The sequence below is a fragment of the Dermacentor silvarum genome, chromosome 7, assembly GCF_013339745.2.
Source record: "Dermacentor silvarum isolate Dsil-2018 chromosome 7, BIME_Dsil_1.4, whole genome shotgun sequence".
Taxonomy (NCBI): Eukaryota; Metazoa; Arthropoda; class Arachnida; order Ixodida; family Ixodidae; genus Dermacentor; species Dermacentor silvarum.
In genome coordinates, this window is record NC_051160.1 from 127,992,501 (window position 1) to 128,012,893 (window position 20,393).

Here is a 20,393-nt window from a genome sequence, read left to right on the forward strand (position 1 = left end):
TAGGATGTTTGAGGTAAGTGCGATAGTTTTTTTCCTTGCTTCATAAAAGGAAATCTTCTCTTTCACCGTGAGTGCAATTATCTCTTTTTCTTTCTTCCAGCAAGGGCATGATTGCGTGATTGTGAAGCATGTCCGAACCTCTGGCACTTGAAACACCGCCTCGGGTTGGGGATATACGGTCTCACGTTGATTTTGACATATCCTGCTTCAAGTGAACTAGGCACAATACTCGTAGCAAAGGTAAGTATGACATGCTTGGTGGGGATTTGTTCGTCGTTTCTTCGGAGAGTTATTCTTTGAACCTTGATTACATTTTGTTCTTGGAACCCTTCAAGGAGTTCTTCATCACTCAGATTTAAGAAATCTTCTTCTGATATCACGCCCCTGCTTGTGTTTAGAGAACGGTGTGCTGAGAGTGTGACTTTGATATCACCGATATTGGTGAGATCAGCCAGCTTTTCCACTTGGTCTTTGGTTTTGAGTTCGAGGAGGAGGTCCCCACTTGACATCTTTGAGGCCTTGTATTGTTTCCCAATTTTTTCTACGAGGCATTTCGACACTAAGAATGGTGATAGCTTTCTTACAGGAGTGGTTCCTTCACTGTGCATTACGTGGTAACGTGGGAATGTTTCTGGGTTGCTTCGAAAAGTAAAATCAAAAGTTGCTTCGGTGCGCCCTCTTTTGTTAGGGCGATCTGGAAGGGGGGGGAATGCATTTGCCATGACATTCTTTGAATATTCGGCGGCGATGGTAGCCACCCACCACCGAGCCCAACAAGGGGACGCTACGAGGTTAGGAAAATACCTGTAGACGCCAGCTATGCAACGCCGCTATAACCTAATATATGTACCCAAGATTGGATAGATACACACGGTTAACCCTTGCTGCCTGGAAAAACGAGAAGTAAACGAAGTGAGTAGAAGACAGGAAAGATTGAAAGTGAGAGGGAAAGACGAAGACTTGAGAGGGGGACAGGAAAAGGCAACTACCGATTTCCCCCGGGTGGGTCAGTCCGGGGGTGCCGTCTACGTGAAGCAGAGGCCAAAGGGGTGTGTTGCCTCCGCCGAGGGGCCTTAAAGGTCCAAACACCCGGCATCGGCTCAACCCCCAGGATCCCCCTTTCCCCGGACACGGCTAAGCCGCGCACGGCTACACGCGGGAGGGTCCAACCCTCGTGTGCTCGGGTACGTGGTGTCGCAACACACCAAACGCCTGCTGACGCAGACGCCCCTGCGGGAGCAGCTGTAGGGTTAATAGCGTGTGATGTTATTGACGTAGCCATTCGGTCAGCTAGCACATTACCCTCAATGCTTCTATGGCCAGGCACCCAGCATATAATGACATGCTGGTTACATAAATACGCTTGACATAGGACGGAATAGAGCTCAGTAAGCACAGGATTTTTGTGTTTACCGAGTGACATCAATGCGTTTACGACGCTTAGGGAGTCCGTGAATATAATTGCCTTTTGAAGTTTTGATTTCCTTATATGCTTCACAGCCGACAACAGTGCATGGGCCTCAGCCGTAAAAATACTCGTTTCCGGGTGGAGTACACCGGATTCCGAGAAGGATGGGCCAACGGCTGCATAAGACACCCCGGCATGTGACTTGGAAGCGTCAGTGTAAAGCTCTGTACACGAGTACTTGTATTGAAGCTCTAAGAAATGCATTTTAATGTGTGCCTCTGGCGCGTGTTTAGTGACCTCTACAAACGATGTATCGCAATCTATGAGTTGCCGCTGCCACGGCGGTAACAGTTTCACTGCAGCCATAGGACGATGATCAAGCAGCGGAACACCTATTTCCTCACTGAGATTCCTTACACGTAATGAGAACGGTTTTCTCGCTGCAGGTCGGTTATGGAAGAGTGTAGCAGTGGTCATATCGTTTATGGTGGAATAAGAAGGGTGTTCATTGTTTGCTTGTACTTTCAGAAAATATGTGAAACTGCTATATGAACGCTGCAGATGGAGTGACCACTGGTTAGACTCTACATGATGATGATGTATGGTGTTTAATGGCGCAAGGGCCAAGTATGGCCAAAGAGCGCCATGCCAGTGTTTGTGAGTTTGCAGTGGAGTGATGAATTCTGAGAAATAGATGAGGCGTGGCTGTAAAGGGGCCTAAAGATAATCGCTGTAAAGTGCGTAAAATATACATGTACTAAAATCATGGCAATGACTAATGAGGTGTACTATGCAATGAAGAATGCATTGAGAACGAATGACACGATATTTAAAATATTTAAGATGCAGTAATTGGCAAGAAGCACAACTGCCTAGACAGTGCCCTTGAACCACAAGGGCCTGGAGGCATGTGCTATAAAAAAACTATCACAGCGGCATCCTCTAGAGAGAGGATGCGCTACGAACTTATTGGACTAATAACATGTAGCACAACATCGCACAAAAAGCCAAGGATTGCATTGGCATTAAAAAGTGGTTCTTCACCAATAAACATCATGGGATGAAGAGGGATATGATAGCGGTATGCTACAGGAAAATGTTTTCTTCTCTCCGGTTCGGCTTCCCGACACTCCAGTAGGACGTGGAGGACGGTCAGCCTCTCACCACATCTACCACAGGTTGGTGGTTCATCACCAGTAAGCAAAAAATTGTGGGTGCCGTACGTGTGTCCTATTCTGAGACGGCAGAATATGACGTCAATTCGTCGTGTTTTCATAGCTGAGGGCCGGAAACCTAACTGTGGTTTAATAATGTGAAGTTTATTACTTGTGTCAGCGTCCAACAAGCGTTGCCAGTGGCTTCGCAATTTCTTTCGCAAGAAAGGTTTCAAGTCTGTTGCAGGAACAGCTACTGTATGATTACTAGTGTGTGATGTCGCTGATGTGGCCATTTGGTCTGCTTGCACATTACCCTCAATGCCTCTATGGCCCGGCACCCAGCATATTACTACATGCTGGTTTGCTACATACGCTCTGCATAGGGCGGAATAGAGCTCAATGAGTACAGGATTTTTGTGCTTGCAGAGTGACATCAGGGCTTTCACGCTTAGAGAGTCTGTAAGTATAACTGTTTTTTGAAGTTTTGTTTTCGTTATATGATTCACAGCCGACAATAGTGCATAGGCCTCAGCCGTAAAGATACTTATTTGTGGGTGGAGTACACCGCATTCCGAGAAAGATGGGCCGATGGCTGCATAAGAAACCCCGGCATGTGATCTAGAAGCGTCAGTGTAAAACTCTGTACACGAGTACTTGGATTGAAGCTCTAGCAAATGCATTTTAATCTGTGCCTCTGGAGCGTATTTCGTGACCTCTACGAACGATGTGTCACACTCTATGATCTGCCACTGCCACGGCGGTAACAGTTTAGCAGGAGACATAGGTCGATGTTCAAGCAATGGAACACCCCTTTGCTTACTAAGATTCCTTACACGTAATGAGAACGGTTTTCTCGCTGCAGGTCGGTTATGGAAGAGTGTAGCAGTGGTCATATCGTTTATGGTGGAATAAGAAGGGTGTTCATTGCTTGCTTGTACTGTCAGAAAATACGTGAAGCTGCTACATGATCGCTGCAGATGGAGTGACCACTGGTTCGACTCTACAGAGGCTCTGGATCGGGCTTGTTCGGAAAGCACCGGTTGCGAGGCGGATACCTAAATGGTGAACGGGGTCTAGTATTTTTAATGCACTTGGCGTTGCAGAGTTATAAATTATAGCTCCGTAATCAAGGCGTGAGCGGACAAGACTGTTGTACAAGTTTAGGAGGCATTTTCGATCACTACCCCATGTTGTGTGCGAGAGAATTTTTAAAAGGTTCATAGTCTTCAGACACTTTGTCTTCAGATATTTAAGATGGGGGATGAAGGTAAGCTTAGAGTCCAGAATTATGCCCAGGAATTTATGTTCACTGCTCATGGATAGTTCCTCTCGATTGATCGTGAGATTTGTCACCGGTGTCACGCCTCTTTTGTTTGAGAAGAGTATGCATGTACTTTTCTGTGCGTTTATTTTGAACCCATTCACATCCGCCCATTTAGACAATTTATGTAATCCAAGCTGCACCTGTCGTTCACAGATAGCGATGTTACATGATTTGAAACCTATCTGTACATCATCGACATACACAGAATAAAACATGCTGTGTGGAATGACTGTATGCAGGGAGTTCATTTTTACAATGAAAAGTGTGCAACTAAGTACACCCCCTTGCGGCACGCCAGCCTCCTGGGTGAATGTTCTAGATAAAGCATTGCCCACTCTTACGCGAAACGTGCGGTTAGACAAGTAGATTTCGACTGTTAAACATATTACCGCGGACCCCCATCGCAGAGAGATCTCGCAGAATCCCGAAGCGCCATGTCGTGTCGTACGCTTTCTCTAAATCTCTAAATACAGAAAGTAAAAACTGTTTATGAATAAACGCATCTCTGATGTTTGCCTCGATGCGAACAAGGTGGTCTATTGTCGACCTATCTTCTCGGAATCCACACTGGAAGGGGTCTAGTATTTTGTTATTTTCTAGGAAACTGATTAAACGCCGGTTTATCATTTTTTCATACAGCTTGCACAGGCAGCTTGTTAGAGCTATTGGCCTGTAGCTGCTGGCTAAGGACGGGTCTTTGCCTTGTTTAAGAACCGGTATGACTATGGCTTCTTTCCATGAGGACGGAATACAGCCAGCCGCCCACATGGCATTAAAAAGAGACAGGAGTGTTGTCAGTGTTTCGGGGTGTAAGTACCTAATCATTTCGTACATGATACGATCGCCACCTGGCGCCGAGTTGTTACAACAAGCGAGAGATGCTTTAAGTTCGGCTAAGCTAAATGGTTGATTGTAGGCCTCACTCGAAGAACCTTTGCGGTTAAGAGGCTGCCGCTCTTCGCGTTCTTTAAACTTCAGGAAAGTGTCTGTATAATGCGATTCACTTGATACATATTGAAAGTGTTCACCTAGACAATCCGCCTGGTCTTCCAGGCTATCACCTTGGCTACTTACTAAGGGTAGAGGATGTGACTCCGGGACTATTAGTTTATTTACCCTATTCCAGACTTTTGTTTCGTCGGTGTATGAATTTATACTGGAAATGTACCTTTCCCAACTCTCTCTCTTTGCACGTCGACGCGTTCTTCTGCCCTGTGACTTTGCTTGTTTAAACTTTATCAGGTTTTCAGCTGTTGGGGAGTTGCGAAACAATCCCCAGGCTTTGTTTTGCTTTTTACGTGCTTTCTGGCATTCATCATTCCACCAAGGCAGGCGACGTTTATTAGCTAGACCATTAGTTTGTTGTATGCACCTTTCAGCAGCGTCAATGATAAAACCTGTTATATATGCCACAGCATCGTCTATGTTAAAAGAGGCAATGTCATCACGGCTTAAATATGTTATTTGTCGGAAAAGTTCCCAGTTAGCCGAGTCAACCTTCCATCGGGGAACGTGTGGCGAGCATCTATCATGTTCTGTTAAGCCTAGCATAATTGGAAAGTGGTCGCTCCCAAAGGGGTTCTTGACAACAGACCACTCCAGGTATGGCATTAGTGTACTCGATGCTATACTTAAGTCAATGGATGAATATGTGTTATGTGTAATGCTGTAATATGTAGGCTCTTTCTTGTTAAGTAATGATGCGCCTGAAGAAAACAGAAAATTTTCAATTAGGCGACCTCTCGCATCGCAACGTGAGTCTCCCCACAAAGTGTTATGTGCGTTGAAATCTCCGACAACTATGTATGGCTCCGGAAGTTCATTTATGTAGTTTTGGAATTCGGTTTTATGTAGTTGAGAATTGGGAGGGATGTATATAGAGCTCACAGTGACCAGCTTGTCAAACAACACCCCTCGGACAGCAACTGCCTCTAGGGGCGTACGAAGTTTTAGTTCCCGGCAGGCAATGAATGAATGTGTGTGGTTTAGTGGCGCAAGGGCCAGGTATGGCCAAAGAGCGCCATGCCAGTGTTTGTTAGTTCGCAGTGAAGTGATGAATTCTGAGAAGTAGATGTGACGGGGCTGTAAAGGGGCCTAAAAATAATCGCGGTAAAGTGCGTAAAATATACATGTACTAAAATCATGGCAATGACTAATGAGGTGTACTATGCAATGAAGAATGCATTGAGAAAGAATGACACGATATTTAAAATATTTAAGATGCAGTAATTATTAAGAAGCACTACTGCCTAGACAGAGCCATTGAACCACAAGGGCCTGGAGGCATGTGCTATAAGAAACTATCACAGCGGCATCCTCTGGAGAGAGGATGCGCTACGAACTAGTTGGGCTAATAACATGCAGGACCACATCGTTCAAAAAATCGACGACTGCTTTGGCATTAAAAATCGGTTCTTCGCCAAGAAACATAATGGGGTGAAGCGGGACATGATATCGGTACGCTTGTGAAAAATATTTCTTCCTTTCTGTTTCGGCTTCCCGGCACTCCACGAGGACATGGAGGACAGTCAGCCTCTCACCACATCTACCACAGGTTGGTGGTTCACTACCAGTAAGCAAAAAATTGTGGGTGCCATATGTATGTCCTATTCTGAGACGACAGAATAGGACATCAGTTCGTCGTGTTTTCGTTACGGGAGGCCAGAAACCTAACTGTGGTTTATTGAAGTGAAGCTTATTATTTATTTCAGCGTCCCACAAGCGTTGCCAGTGGCTTCGCAGTTTCTTTCGCAGAAAAGGCTTCAAATCTGTTGCAGGAACAGCAGTTGTAGGGTTAATAGCCTGAGATGTAACAGATGTGGCCATTTGATCTGCTCGAACATTACCCTCAATGCCTCTATGACCCGGCACCCAGCATATAATCACATGCTGGTTAGATATATACGCTTTACACAGAACGGAATAGAGCTCATTAAGTACAGGGTTTTTGTGTTTACAGAGTGATTGCAATGCTTTCACAACACTTTGCGAGTCTGTAAATATGATAGTCTTTTTGAGTTTTGATTTCACTATAAACTTTGCAGCCGATAATATTGCATAGGCCTCAGCCGTAAAGATACTTGTCTCCGGCTGCAGTACACCGGATTCCGAAAACGATGGACCGATGGCTGCATAAGATACCCCCGCATGTGACTTGGAAGCGTCTGTGTAAAACTCTGTGCACGAGTATTTAGATTGGAGTTCTAAGAAATGAATTCTAATATGTGCCTCTGGCGCGTGTTTAGTGACCTCTACGAACGATGTGTCACACTCTATGAGCTGCCACTGCCACGGTGGCAACAGTTTCGCTGGAGCCACAGGACATTGTTCAAGAAGCGGAACACCCATTTCCTCACTGAGGTTCCTCACACGCAAAGAGAATGGCTTTCTCGCGGCAGGTCGATTATGGAAGAGTGTGGCAGCGGTCACGTCATTTATAGTTGAATAACGAGGATGTTCAACGTTTGCTTGTACTTTCAGGAAATATGTAAAACTGCTGTATGACCGTTGCAGATGAAGCGACCACTGATTCGACTCTACGTAGAGGCTCTGGATTGGGCTTGTCCTGAAAGCACCAGTCGCGAGACGGATGCCCAAGTGGTGAACGGGGTCTAGGATTTTTAACGCACTTGGCGTTGCAGAATTGTAAATTATAGACCCGTAATCAAGGCGTGAGAGGACAAGACTGTTATAGAGGTTTAAGAGACACCTTCGATCACTGCCCCATGTTGTGCGCGATAGAAGCTTTAGGAGGTTCATTGTCTTCAGGCACTTTGCCCTCAGACGCTTAATATGAGGAATAAACGTGAGTTGTGAATCTAAAGTTACTCCAAGAAACTTGTGCTCGCTGCTTACAGAGAGCGCATCTCCTTTGATTTCAATAGTTGGGACTGGCGTTACGCCTCTCTTGTTTGTAAAGAGTATGCAAGTGCTCTTCTGAGCGTTAACTTTAAAACCATTCTCATCCGCCCATTTGGACTATTTGTTTATTCCAAGCTGCACTTGTCGTTCGCAGATGGCAATATTGCATGACTTGAAGGCTATTTGTACATCGTCGACATAAATGGAATAAAACATTGTGCGTGGAATGACTGTGTGCAGGGAATTCATTTTTACTATAAATAGTGTGCAACTGAGCACGCCTCCCTGTGGTACACCGGTCTCTTGGGTGAATGACTTAGACAGAGCGTTACCCACTCTTACGCGGAATGTGCGATTAGATAGGTAACTTTCGATTGTATTTAACATGTTGCCACGGACACCCATCGTGGAAAGATCTCTGAGAATGCCGTAGCGCCATGTCGTGTCGTAAGCTTTTTCTAGGTCGAGGAACACTGAGAGGCAGAACTGCTTATGTATAAAAGCATCCCTAATATAAGACTCAATGCGAACAAGGTGGTCTGTTGTGGACATACCTTCCCTGAAACCACATTGCAAGGGGTCTAGTAGTTTGTTATATTCAAGGAGAGAGATTAAGCGCCTGTTTATCATTTTTTCAAATAGTTTGCACAGGCAGCTTGTTAGCGCAATTGGCCTGTAGCTGCTGGCTAGGGATGGGTCTTTGCCTTGTTTGAGCACGGGGATGACTATAGCTTCCTTCCACGAGGACGGGATATACCCATCTGCCCACATGGCATTGAAAAGATACAGGAGTGTTTTCAGAGCTTCAGGATGCACGTACTTAATCATTTCATATATGACACGATCACCGCCTGGCGCCGAGTCATTGCAGCAAGCGAGGGATGCCTTGAGTTCAGTTAAAGTAAATGGATAGTTGTAGGCCTCACTCGATGAACCTTTACGTTTAAGGGGCTGTCGCTCTTCGCGTTCTTTGAACCTCAGAAATGCTTGTGTGTAGTGGGACGCACTGGAAACATGTTCGAAGTGTTCGCCCAGACAATCTGCCTGGTCTTCCAGGCTCTCACCTTGGGTACTGACTAACGGTAATGGGTGTACCTCCCGGCCTTTTAATTTATTTACTCGATTCCACACTTTTGTCTCATCCGTGTAAGAATTTATACTGGAGATGTACTTCTGCCAACTCTCCCTTTTAGCACGTCGGCGTGTTCTTCTACCCTGGGACTTTATTTGTTTGAAACTAACCAAATTTTGAGCAGTTGGGGAGTCGCGAAGTCGTCCCCAAGCTTTGTTTTGATTTTTCCGTGCTTGTTTACATTCCTCATTCCACCACGGGATGCGACGTTTATTCGCTAGTCCATTAGTTTGACGGATGCATTTCGTGGCAGCGTCAATAATAAAGCCTGTAATATACGCCACAGCGTCTTCTATATTAAAGGAGGCAATATCATCCGTGCTTAAATACGTAAGTTCTCGGAAACGTTCCCAGTTAGCTGTGTCAACCTTCCATCGGGGAATGTGTGGTAAGCTTATATCTTGTTTTGTTAAGTTTAATACAATTGGGAAGTGGTCGCTCCCAAAAAAGGGTTCTTGATAGTTGACCACTCCAGGTACGGAATCAGTGTACTAGACACTATACTTAAATCTATGGAGGAGTATGTGTTGTGCGCCATGCTGTAGTAAGTGGGCTCTTTCTTATTAAGTAAACATGCTCCTGAAGAAAAGAGAAAGTTTTCAATTACGCGTCCTCTCGCATCGCAACGAGAGTCTCCCCACAATGTGTTATGTGCGTTTAAATCTCCGACAACTATGTATGGTGCCGGAAGTTCATCTATGTAGTTCTGAAATTCGGTTTTATGAAGGTGATAACTGGGAGGGATGTATATAGAGCTGATAGTAATTAGCTTGTAAAACAGCACCCCTTGGACAGCGACTGCCTCTAGGGGTGTACAAAGTTTTATTTCCCGGCAGGCAACACCTCTGTCTACTATGATAGCTACACCACCGGATGACACAACAGTGTCATCGCGGTCTTTGCGAAAGATGGCGTATTGCCGGAGAAAGTTGCATTGTATGGATTTAAGGTGTGTCTCCTGAACACACAGCACCTTCGCATTAAACTTGTGTAGGATTTCTTTGACGTCATCGAGGTTGTGTAGGAGTCCTCTGACGTTCCACTGTATTATTTGTGTATTCATGTTGAAAGTGTTTTTGTGCTGTGTATAAAGGAGACTAACTTAAGCTACAGAGCCCTTGTCGGGCCCTGTGATGCGGGCTTTTTCTTTTATGGAGCGATCGCGAGATTCTCGCGGCTCCTGAGGCGCTGGTGGCGCCGTCTGGCCGGTTGTTGTGTCCATCGCCTCTTGTGAGGCGCTGGACACGCGCTCTTGCGAGCGGTTGGTTTGACGAGAAGGCCTCGCCTCGAGGGACGAGGCCCTGGAGGCCACCAGCCCGGAGGTTGATGGCCCCTTCCTGTGAGTTGGCGGAGCAGCGCTAGCTGCAGCCGCCGAGGGGGCGGATGGCGTCACTGCCGGCTCGCTGCTTGCGGGCCGGGCAGGCGCCGGAAGCCGTTGTGTCGCTGCCCCCTGACGCGCCACATCGGCAAAGGTGTTCTTGGGCATGTATGATACCCGCCTACGTGCCTCCTTGAATGTGATATTTTCTTTGACTTTAATAGTCACAATTTCTTTCTCTTTCTTCCATGACGGGCACGACCGTGAGTATGCGGCGTGCTCACCATCACAGTTGACACAATGTAGAGTGTTATTGCAAGTTTCGGAGGAATATTCATTGGCACTGCACTTAGCACAAGTTTGCCGGCCTCGGCAGTTCTGTGAACTGTGCCCGAATCGCTGGCACTTGAAACACCTCAGAGGATTTGGCACGTATGGCCTAACACGAAGTCTGAGGTACCCGGCCTCGATGAACTCGGGCAGGACACTTGAGCCAAAAGTAAGTACTAGGTGCTTGGTCTTGATTTCTTTGCCGTCGCGCCTCATCTTAATTCTTTTAACGTTTATCACATTTTGCTCACTGAAGCCCTCCAAGAGTTCAGCCTCGCTTAGCTCCATTAAATCATCATCTGAAACAACGCCGCGCGTGGTGTTCATAGTACAGTGTGGGGTCAGTGTTATTGGGATGTCCCCAAATGACACTAATTTCGGCAGTTTTTCGTATTGTATCTGATCGCGGAGCTCTAGAAGCAGATCACCGCTTGCCATTTTTGATGCTTTGTAACCTCGGCCAAGAACTTCAGTGAGAGACTTCGAGACAAGGAAGGGTGAGATCATTTTCACTGTCTTTTCAGGCTTATCAGAGTGGATGACGTGAAATCGTGGAAAGTTTTGTGTTCTGTTTCCAAAAAATTGAAAAACATCTTCGGTGCGCCCTCGTTTGTGAGGGCGATCAGGGAGTTTAGGGAAGGCGCTGTCCATGAGTATAGCTGGGATTTTCGGCAGCGATGCCAACCACCCACCAAGGAGCCCAACGCGGGGACGTGACAGGAGTTCCTGTAATCGGAATCCTGCCAACGCCAGTTGTACATCACTGCTATAACCAAATACAGCATAACCAAGACTGGCTAGCCACACAAGGTTAACCCTTGCCGCCCAGAAATTTGGAAGTAAGGAGAAGATAATAGGAGACAGGAAAGAAGAGACAGTGAAAGAGAAAGAAAAAGTGTTGAGGGGGGGACAGGAAAAGGCGACTGCCGATTTCCTCCAGGTGGGTCAGTCTGGAGGTGCCGTCATGTGAAGCAGAGGCCGAAGAGGTGTGTTGCCTCCACCGGGGGGCCTTAGAGGTCCGAACACCCGGCATCGGCTCAACCCCCAGGATCCCCCTTTCCCCAGACACGGCTAAGCCGCGCACGGCTACACGCGGGAGGGTCCAACCCCCATGTGCTCGGGTACGTGGTGTCGCAACACACCAAACGCCTGCTGACGCAGACGCCCCTGCGGGGTCCCGGCAGGCAATACCTCTGTCGACTACAATAGCCACACCACCGGAAGACACGACTGTGTCATCGCGGTCCTTACGAAAAATGGCGTATTGTCGGAGAAAATCTGTTTGCGTGTGTTTGAGGTGTGTTTCTTGGACACACAGCACCTTTGGATTATACTTATGTAGGAGTTCTTTGATGTCATCGAGATTGTGGAGGAGTCCTCGGACATTCCAGTGTAATATTTGTGTATCCATGTTGAATGTGGGTTTTGTGCTGTGTGTTAAGAAAGAGGAATTACTTCACAGAGCCCTTTCCGGGCGCCGTGATGCGGTGTTTTTCTTGTTTGGAGCGATCGCGAGACTCTCGCGGCTCCTTAGGCGCAAGTGGCGCCGTCTGGCTGGTTGTTGTGTCCATAGCCTCTTGCGATGCGCTGGACACGCGCTCTTGCGAGCGGTTGGTTTGACGAGAAGGCCTCGCCTCGAGAGACGAGGCCCTCGAGGCCACCAGCCCGGATGTCGATGGCCCCTTCTTGTGAGTTGGCAGAGCAGCGCTAGCTGCACCCGCCGAGGGAGCGGATGGCGTCGCCGCCGGCCCACTGCGCGTGTGCCAGACAGCCGCCGGGGGCCGATGTGGCGCTGCCCCCTGACGCGCCACTTCGGCAACGCTGGTTTTTGGCAGGTACGATACCCGCCTGCGTGCCTCCTTGAAAGTTATGTTTTCTTTTACTTTGATCGTGACTATTTCTTTCTCTTTCTTCCAAGACGGGAATGACCGCGAGTATGCGGCATGCTCGCCATCACAGTTGACACAGTGTGGAGTGTTTTCGCACGTTTCAGAGGAATGGTCACCGGAACTACATTTAGCACATGTTTGTCGGCCTCGGCAGTTCTGAGAACTGTGGCCGAAACGCTGGCACTTGAAGCCACGAAGAGGATTTGGTACATAGGGTCTGACCCGTAGCTTGATGTATCCGGCCTCGATGGATTCGGGCAGAACACTTGAGTTAAAGGTAAGTATCAGGTGCCTGGCCTGGATTTCCTTGCCGTCGCGCCTCATCTTAATTCGTTTAACATTGATTACATTCTGCTCACTGAAACCCTCTAGGAGTTCAGCCTCACTCAGCTGCAACAGGTCATCATCTGATACAACGCCACGGGTGGTATTCATGGTACGGTGCTGGGTTACGGTTACTTGAGCATCTCCAAATGATACTAGGTTGGGAAGTTTCTCGTACTGTTTGAGATCACGGAGCTCCAAGAGGAGATCCCCGCTTGCCATCCTGGATGCTTTATAGCCTGGTCCAAAAATATCCGTCAAAGACTTTGAGACAAGGAAAGGTGAAATTGTTCGTACTGATGTATCCGACTTTTGAGAATGAATAACATGAAAGCGGGGGAAGTTATGCGTTTGGCGTCCAAAAAATTGGAAAACATCTTCGGTGCGCCCTCTTTTCTGACGGCGATCATGGAGTGGGGGGAATGGTTCAGCCATAAGTATTGGTGCATTTTTCGGCAGCGACGCCAGCCACCCACCATGGAGCCCAACGAGGGGACGCTGCAGAAACTGGAAAAGCCAGGTCCTGCAAACGCCAGCTGTACGCCGCTACTATAACCAAATATGGAGTATCCAAGGCTGGCTACCCACACAAGGTTAACCCTAGCTGCCTGGGAAAACGGAACTAAAAGGGAAGTGAAAAGAAGACAGGATAGATTGAAATTGAGAGAGAAAGACGAAGATTTAAGAGGAGGACAGGAAAAGGCAACTGCCGATTTCCCCTGGGTGGGTCAGCCCAGGGGTGCCGTCTATGTGAAGCAGAGGCCAAAGGGGTGTGTTGCCTCCGCCGGGGGGCCATAAAGGTCCGAACACCCGGCATCAGCTCAACCCCCAGGATCCCCCTTTCCCCAGACACGGCTAAGCCACGCACGGCTACACGCGGGAAGGTCCAACCCTCATGTGCTCGGGTCCGTGGTGTCGCAACACACCAAACGCCTGCTTACGCAGACGCCCCTGCGGGGTAGACTACATAGAGGCTTTGGATCGGACTTGTTCGGAAAGCACCGGTCGCGAGGCGGATACCCAGATGGTGAACGGGGTCTAGTATTTTTAATGCACTTGGCGTTGCAGAATTATAAATTATAGGCCCGTAATCAAGCCGTGAGAGGACAAGACTGTTATACAAGTAAAGCAAACGCTTTCGATCACTGCCCCATGTTGTGCGCGACAGAAGCTTTAGAACGTTCATTGTCTTCAGGCATTTTGCCCTCAGATACTTAATATGAGGAATAAATGTAAGCTTGGAATCTAAAATGATTCCTAGAAACTTATGCTCGTTGCTCACAGAGAGCGCATCTCCTTTGATTTGTATATTGGGACAGGCGTTACGCCTCTCTTGTTTGTAAAGAGCATGCAAGTGCTCTTCTGAGCGTTAACTTTAAAACCATTCTCCTCCGCCCATTTGGACAATCTGTTCATTCCTAGCTGTACCTGTCGTTCACAGATGGAAATATTACATGACTTAAAGGCTATCTGCACATCGTCGACATAAACCGAATAAAACATTGTGCGTGGGATGACTGTACGCAGGGAATTCATTTTTACAATAAATAGTGTGCAGCTAAGCACACCACCCTGCGGCACACCAGTTTCTTGTGTGAATGACCTAGACAAAGCTCTGCCCACCCTTACGCGAAGTGTGCGATTAGTGAGGTAACTTTCGATTGTGTTAAGCATATTGCCACCAACACCCATCGCCGAAAGATCTCGGAGAATTCCGAAGCGCCATGTGGTGTCGTAAGCTTTCTCTAGGTCTAGAAATACAGACAGACAGAACTGCTTATGTATGAAAGCATCTCTAATATATGCCTCAATGCGGACAAGGTGGTCTGGTTTTCGAGAAGGTATGTCTACAACACACTGGAAGGTGTCCAGAATTTTGTTATTTTCTAGAAAGCATATTAGGCGCCGGTTTATCATTTTTTCGTACAGCTTGCACAGGCAGCTTGTTAGAGCTATTGGCCTGTAGCTGCTGGCCAAGGACGGGTCTTTGCGTTGTTTAAGTATAGGGATGACTATGGCTTCTTTCCATGAAGACGGAATACAGCCAGCCGCCCACATGGCATTAAAAAGAGACAAGAGTGTTTTCAGTGTTTCGGGGTGTAAGTACCTAATCATTTCATACATGATACGATCCCCACCTGGCGCTGAGTTGTTGCAACAAGCGAGAGATGCTTTAAGCTCAGCTAAAGTAAATGGGGAATTGTAGGCCTCACTCGATGAGCCTTTGCGATTTAGGGGTCGCCACTCTTCGCGTTCTTTGATTCTCAGGAATGTTTCGGTATAGTGCCATGCACTTGACACATACTCAAAATGTTCGCCTAGACAATCCGCCTGATCTTCCAGGCTATCCACCTTGTGTACTTACTAAGGGTAGGGGATGCGACTCCCGACCTGTTAGTTTATTTACCCGATTCCAGACTTTTCTTTCATCGGTGTACGAATTTATACTGGCGATGTACCTATCCCAACTTTCCCTCTTTGCACGTCGACGTGTTCTCCTACCTTGTGATTTGATCTGTTTGAAATTAATGAGGTTTTCAGCAGTTGGAGAATTGCGAAGCAATCTCCAAGCTTTGTTTTGATTTTTGCGCGCTTTCCGACATTCGTCGTTCCACCATGGGATGCGACGCTTATTAGCTAATCCGCTAGTTTGTTTAATACATTTAGCTGCAGCGCTAATAATGAAACCTGTTAGGTATGCAACAGCGTCTTCTACATTAAAAACAGCAATTTCATCTCCGCCTAAATACGTAAGCTCTCGGAACATTTCCCAGTTGGCCGAGTCCATGTTCCATCGAGGAAAATGTGGCAAGCATGTATCTTGTTTTGTTAAGTTTAGCATAACTGGGAAATGGTCGCTCCCAAAGGGGTTCGTGAGAACAGACCACTCCAGATAGGGAATTAGAGTACTCGATACTATACTTAAATCAATGGCTGAGTATGTGTTATGTGTAACGCTGTAATAAGTTGGCTCTTTCTTGTTAAGTATAGATGCACCTGAAGAAAACAGAAAATTTTCTATAAGGCGTCCTCGCGCATCTAAACGAGAGTCGCCCCATAAGGGGCTATGAGCGTTCACATCACCGACAACTATGTATGGCGGAGGAAGTTCATCAATGAAGCTTTCAAACTGTGTCTTGGAAAGTTGATAACAAGGAGGGACGTAAATAGAACTAATTGTGACTAGCTTACCGAACGGTATTGCTCGGACAGCAACTGCCTCAAGGGAAGTTCAGAGGTTCAATTGCCGACAGGCAACACCTTTATCTACTATTATAGCGACACCACCCGACGAGGCGGTAGCGTCGTCGCGGTCCTTCCGAAAAATGGCATAGTGCCTTAAAAAGTTTGTGTTGTCTGCTTTGAGATGCGTCTCCTGGACACACAGCACCCTCGAACTATATTTAAGAAGGAGCTCTTTGACATCATCAAGGTTACAAAGGAGACCCCTAACGTTCCATTGTAATATTTGCGTGTTCATAATGAAATAGGAGTTTGTGCTGTGTGTTCAGGAAATGCAAATCAGTTCACAGAGCCTTTGTCGGGCCCTGCGGGATTTTTCTTTTCTGGAGCGATCGCGAGAATCTCGCCGCTCACTAGGCGCTGGCTGCGCCGTCTGGCTAGAAGATGTGTCCATCGGCTCTTCCGGCACGCTGGACACCCGCTCTTGAGAGCGGTTTGTTCGTGTTGAAGGCCTCGTCTCAAGGGACGAGACCCTTGAGGCCACCAGCCCGGAGGTCGATGGCCCCTTTTTCTGGCATGGCGGCGCAGCGCTACACTCTTAATCTTGTTCCACATAGGTTCCAGTTAAAACAATGTTTCAGACAATTTAACCGCAACCGGCGGGGATTTTATGTGGATCCGAGTTCATTCGCGAGTTTTATCCGAAACAGTAGCTGTCTTTTCATTTATTTTTTGCTTAGTTAACTGGAACGAGTCATACTTAACCGAAACCAGTGATTTGTTCCGGTTACCGAATTTCGTGTTTTGTGATTTGTTCCATTTACGACTGTGACGCAACGCCGTATCTGGTTCTCATGTTCCAGCTATATAACTTATGAGCGTCCGTGTAGCCTTTAACCGAGGAGGTGACAACCCGCCAGGATATGGTGTCCTCCAATCCATCACGTGCACAATGCCTCAGATTATACCTGAAGTATGTAACTATGGAAAAACTCATTAATTCCTGAACAATAAGAGGCTTGACAAGTTGAGTGGTTGGTAGTGGTTTGGGCCATTTCCCATGCATGGCCTACTACTCATGCAAGTTAAATTTTTGCACGCACAAGTTGTTATTTCACGAAGGCCACTACATAAGAACAGCCTCACGCATGGACGTTACTGCATTTCGCCTGAATGCATGCCAATATGAACATTTATGTCCATGCGTATCAGCTACTTAACGTGCCAACGAAACGACTAATTTCAGTTTTGTTAAGTTCATATTTTCTTTTCAGATTTTAATGCGGGTAATGGCATACTTAAGAGTATTTTCTCGCTCTCTATAATTTCGCTATAATGACAGCTCACGCTTTGGTTGTTCTTTTTTTTTCTACGTTATGCAATCACATAGATTACAATGGTTATGAAATGTAGATGATTTATTTCAAGTGACGTGTCGTTTGTCGCTTCATCCGGTGGAAGCCCTAGCTAAATTTCACGCATTTGACACATGCTTGTAAGCAGCGCTGTTTGCGCCACCTATTCTGACGGCCAGAAGGCGCGTGATTCGGCCAGCCACTTTCGGCTGAGCAAAGTTAAGGCTTTAACGCGCCAAGCAGCGCTATGCGATCGACGGAACGCTGCAAAGTGCACTGCTGGCAAGATGTTTCGTCTAGAGCATCCAACCATATCAATGACTTCATGGGTCAGTATGCTGTAACGTGCGACTTTCAATTCGGTATTTTAAACCCTTAATTGAAGCTACTACGTCAACACAGGGGAAACATTCGGTGCGCACAAGAAGGGTGAAATATTTACGCTGACCGACTTGTACAGATGAAATAGTATACCAAAAAGCCGTCGTGGAGTTGTGCTCATCTTAACCGATGTAAACAAACTTCTACACAAGTTCGCGCTTTCTTTCTTTGATCTTATATGCAAGACAAAACATCTAAATCCAAACGCCCACCAGAAACGCAGTGTCTATGCGAATGAGGTCATGGACTACACATTTTATAAATCCCTTTAGGGGTATCTGCTTGAAACGGGCCTACACGCTTATATTTAATTTCATTGTGAAGTTATGCCGCGTGGCAACCCAAGTAAATTAAAAAAAAAACGACCGAATGAGCCCACAATACGATATCCTATCTTTCGCAGGCGTATCCTTCCTCTACAAGAACTGTAACGTACGCGCCTGTACGAATATCAAAGTATATTCGGTGCCTCCATGCTGCGGATCACGTGCGGTCACCTTCAAAGAAAAGATGGAGAACAGCGTCATGCAAAGACGCCACAAGAGAAACAGGCAATATTATTTTCGCAAGATTGTGCTATACAAGCGCTGAAGCACCGTTCAAGACCGCGCGTCACCGCGTGATTGTCCAGCGGAATAACGCGGCGAAGGGTCAGCTACGACGCCGGCCACTGCGGTGCCGTCCCGCTGTCTCGCCTGGAAGCGCGTCCTCTACCACAATTTTTTTTTTTCACTTTGGTACAACGCAAACTTGCGTTAACGCTCGCCGCCTAGCCTTCCTTATACCCATTGTAACTCGCCATCGGTTCTTCCAAGCCCTCGGTGTTGCTTTTTACTTTCTTCTTTCACTCTACTGACCTCCTCTACCTCTTTCCTTCCCATGAACCCTTTCTTCGATCACGAAACAACTGTAGTGCTGCAACGGGGCAAAGCACACTAAAGGGTGGACTGGCGCTGGCAAAATAACGACTAAAGCGCCGCCGTGTCTCCCTCCGGCGGATTTCCTCAGAAAAAAAGAGCATATCCATGCGCTCTAACCGACCGAGTTTCACTGGCGGAGCCTTGTAGTGGTTACGGAGTTACGGCGACAAGTGCTTCACTAATTCCGCACAGACTGTCACACAGAACTCTACAGGAGCCAGCCATTTTCTATGCCGGTAGTGGGTTTGGAAACTTTGCTCGCGCTTGTAGATTGTTCCGGATGTTCTGGAGAACGCTTGATTCGGGACGCTGTGCGGACGTGCTTCGCATGGGCTCCGGCCTTGCGACCGTTTTTCGGCGGAACGTGCTCTACTTTGGACTTGCTTTTGGTGCACTCATCTTCAGGAAGTTGCCCTGCACCTGCGGACACCAAAGGTCGGCAAGTTTACCCCCTTTTTAGGCGTCTTACCACGGTTTTTCCACTCAACCCCGCGGCTCCAAGATAGGCCGAGCCGACGCTATCTCTAGGCCTAGCCGACGCCGGCGACGCCGGGCTTCGGGGCCGTGCTTGGGGGTTGTGGGCCTTTGTGAGGCTGAAGATGTTGGAGTACTCGGTTGAGGGAGAGTCTATAACGCCCGAAGAGTTCGAGGCGGGAGAATGGACCTCGGTTTTGAAGGCACAAGACCGATTCAAGAAGTCTCTATACGGCGACAACGCCGAGAGTACGCCTCGCGAGACGCAGGCGGGCAGCGACGGACGCAAGGCGCTCGGAGCGGAGCAAGTCAAGCGGGGGAGAGCGCCGGTGCGGCAGAAACGACGACCGTTTCTGAAGATGCCGGCCAAGGATTTCAAGGCTGTGTGCAGACCCAAGAATTGGGACTTGAGTGTGGTGACACCGAGGGAACTCGGATCTGCAATGAGAGCGGCAGCGAAGCTGATGATGATTATTGTGGTTTATTGGCGCAAGGGCCAGATGTGGCCAAAGAGCGCCAAGACGATGGTAGTGGTTTGATAGTGGTACATGAATAGTGAGCTATATGAACACTAGATGTGACATGGCTGTAAAGGGGCCTAAAAACAGTCGCTGTAAAGTGCGTAAAATATATACGTAATAAGATTATGGCAATGACTGAGTATGTGTACTATGGACATGAACAATGCATTGCGAAGGAATGATGCGACTTACAAAATAATAAAGATGCTAGCCTTGGCCAGAAGCACAAGTGCCTAAACAGAGCCCTTGAAACACAAGGGCCTGGAGGTATGTGCTATAAAGAGAAAACTATCACAGCAATATCCTCTGGAGAGAGGATGTGCTATGAATTTATTGGGCTAATAACATGTAGCACAATATCTTTCAAGAATGCGAGGACTGCATTGGTGCTAAAAAGCGGTTCTTTACCGAGAAACATAGCGGGATGGAGAGGGACACAATAGCGATATGCTAGCGGAAAATGTTTCTTTCTTTCTCTTTCGGCTTCCCGACACTCCAAGAGGACGTGGAGGACGGTGAGCCTCTCGCCACATCTACCACAGGTAGGAGGATCATTGCCATTCAATAGAAAATTGTGAGTACCATATGTGTGTCCTATTCTGAGACGACAGAATAGGACATCAGTTCGTCGTGTTTTAGTTGTACAGGGCCAGAACCCTACCTGTGGCTTAATCAAATGGAGCTTATTATTTGCTTCAGCGTCCCACAAGCGTTGCCAGTGGCTTCGCAGTTTGTTTCGTAGGAAAGGCTTCAGATCTGTGGAGGGAATAGTAGCGGCAGGATTAATAGCTTGCGATGTAGTTGATGTGGCCAACT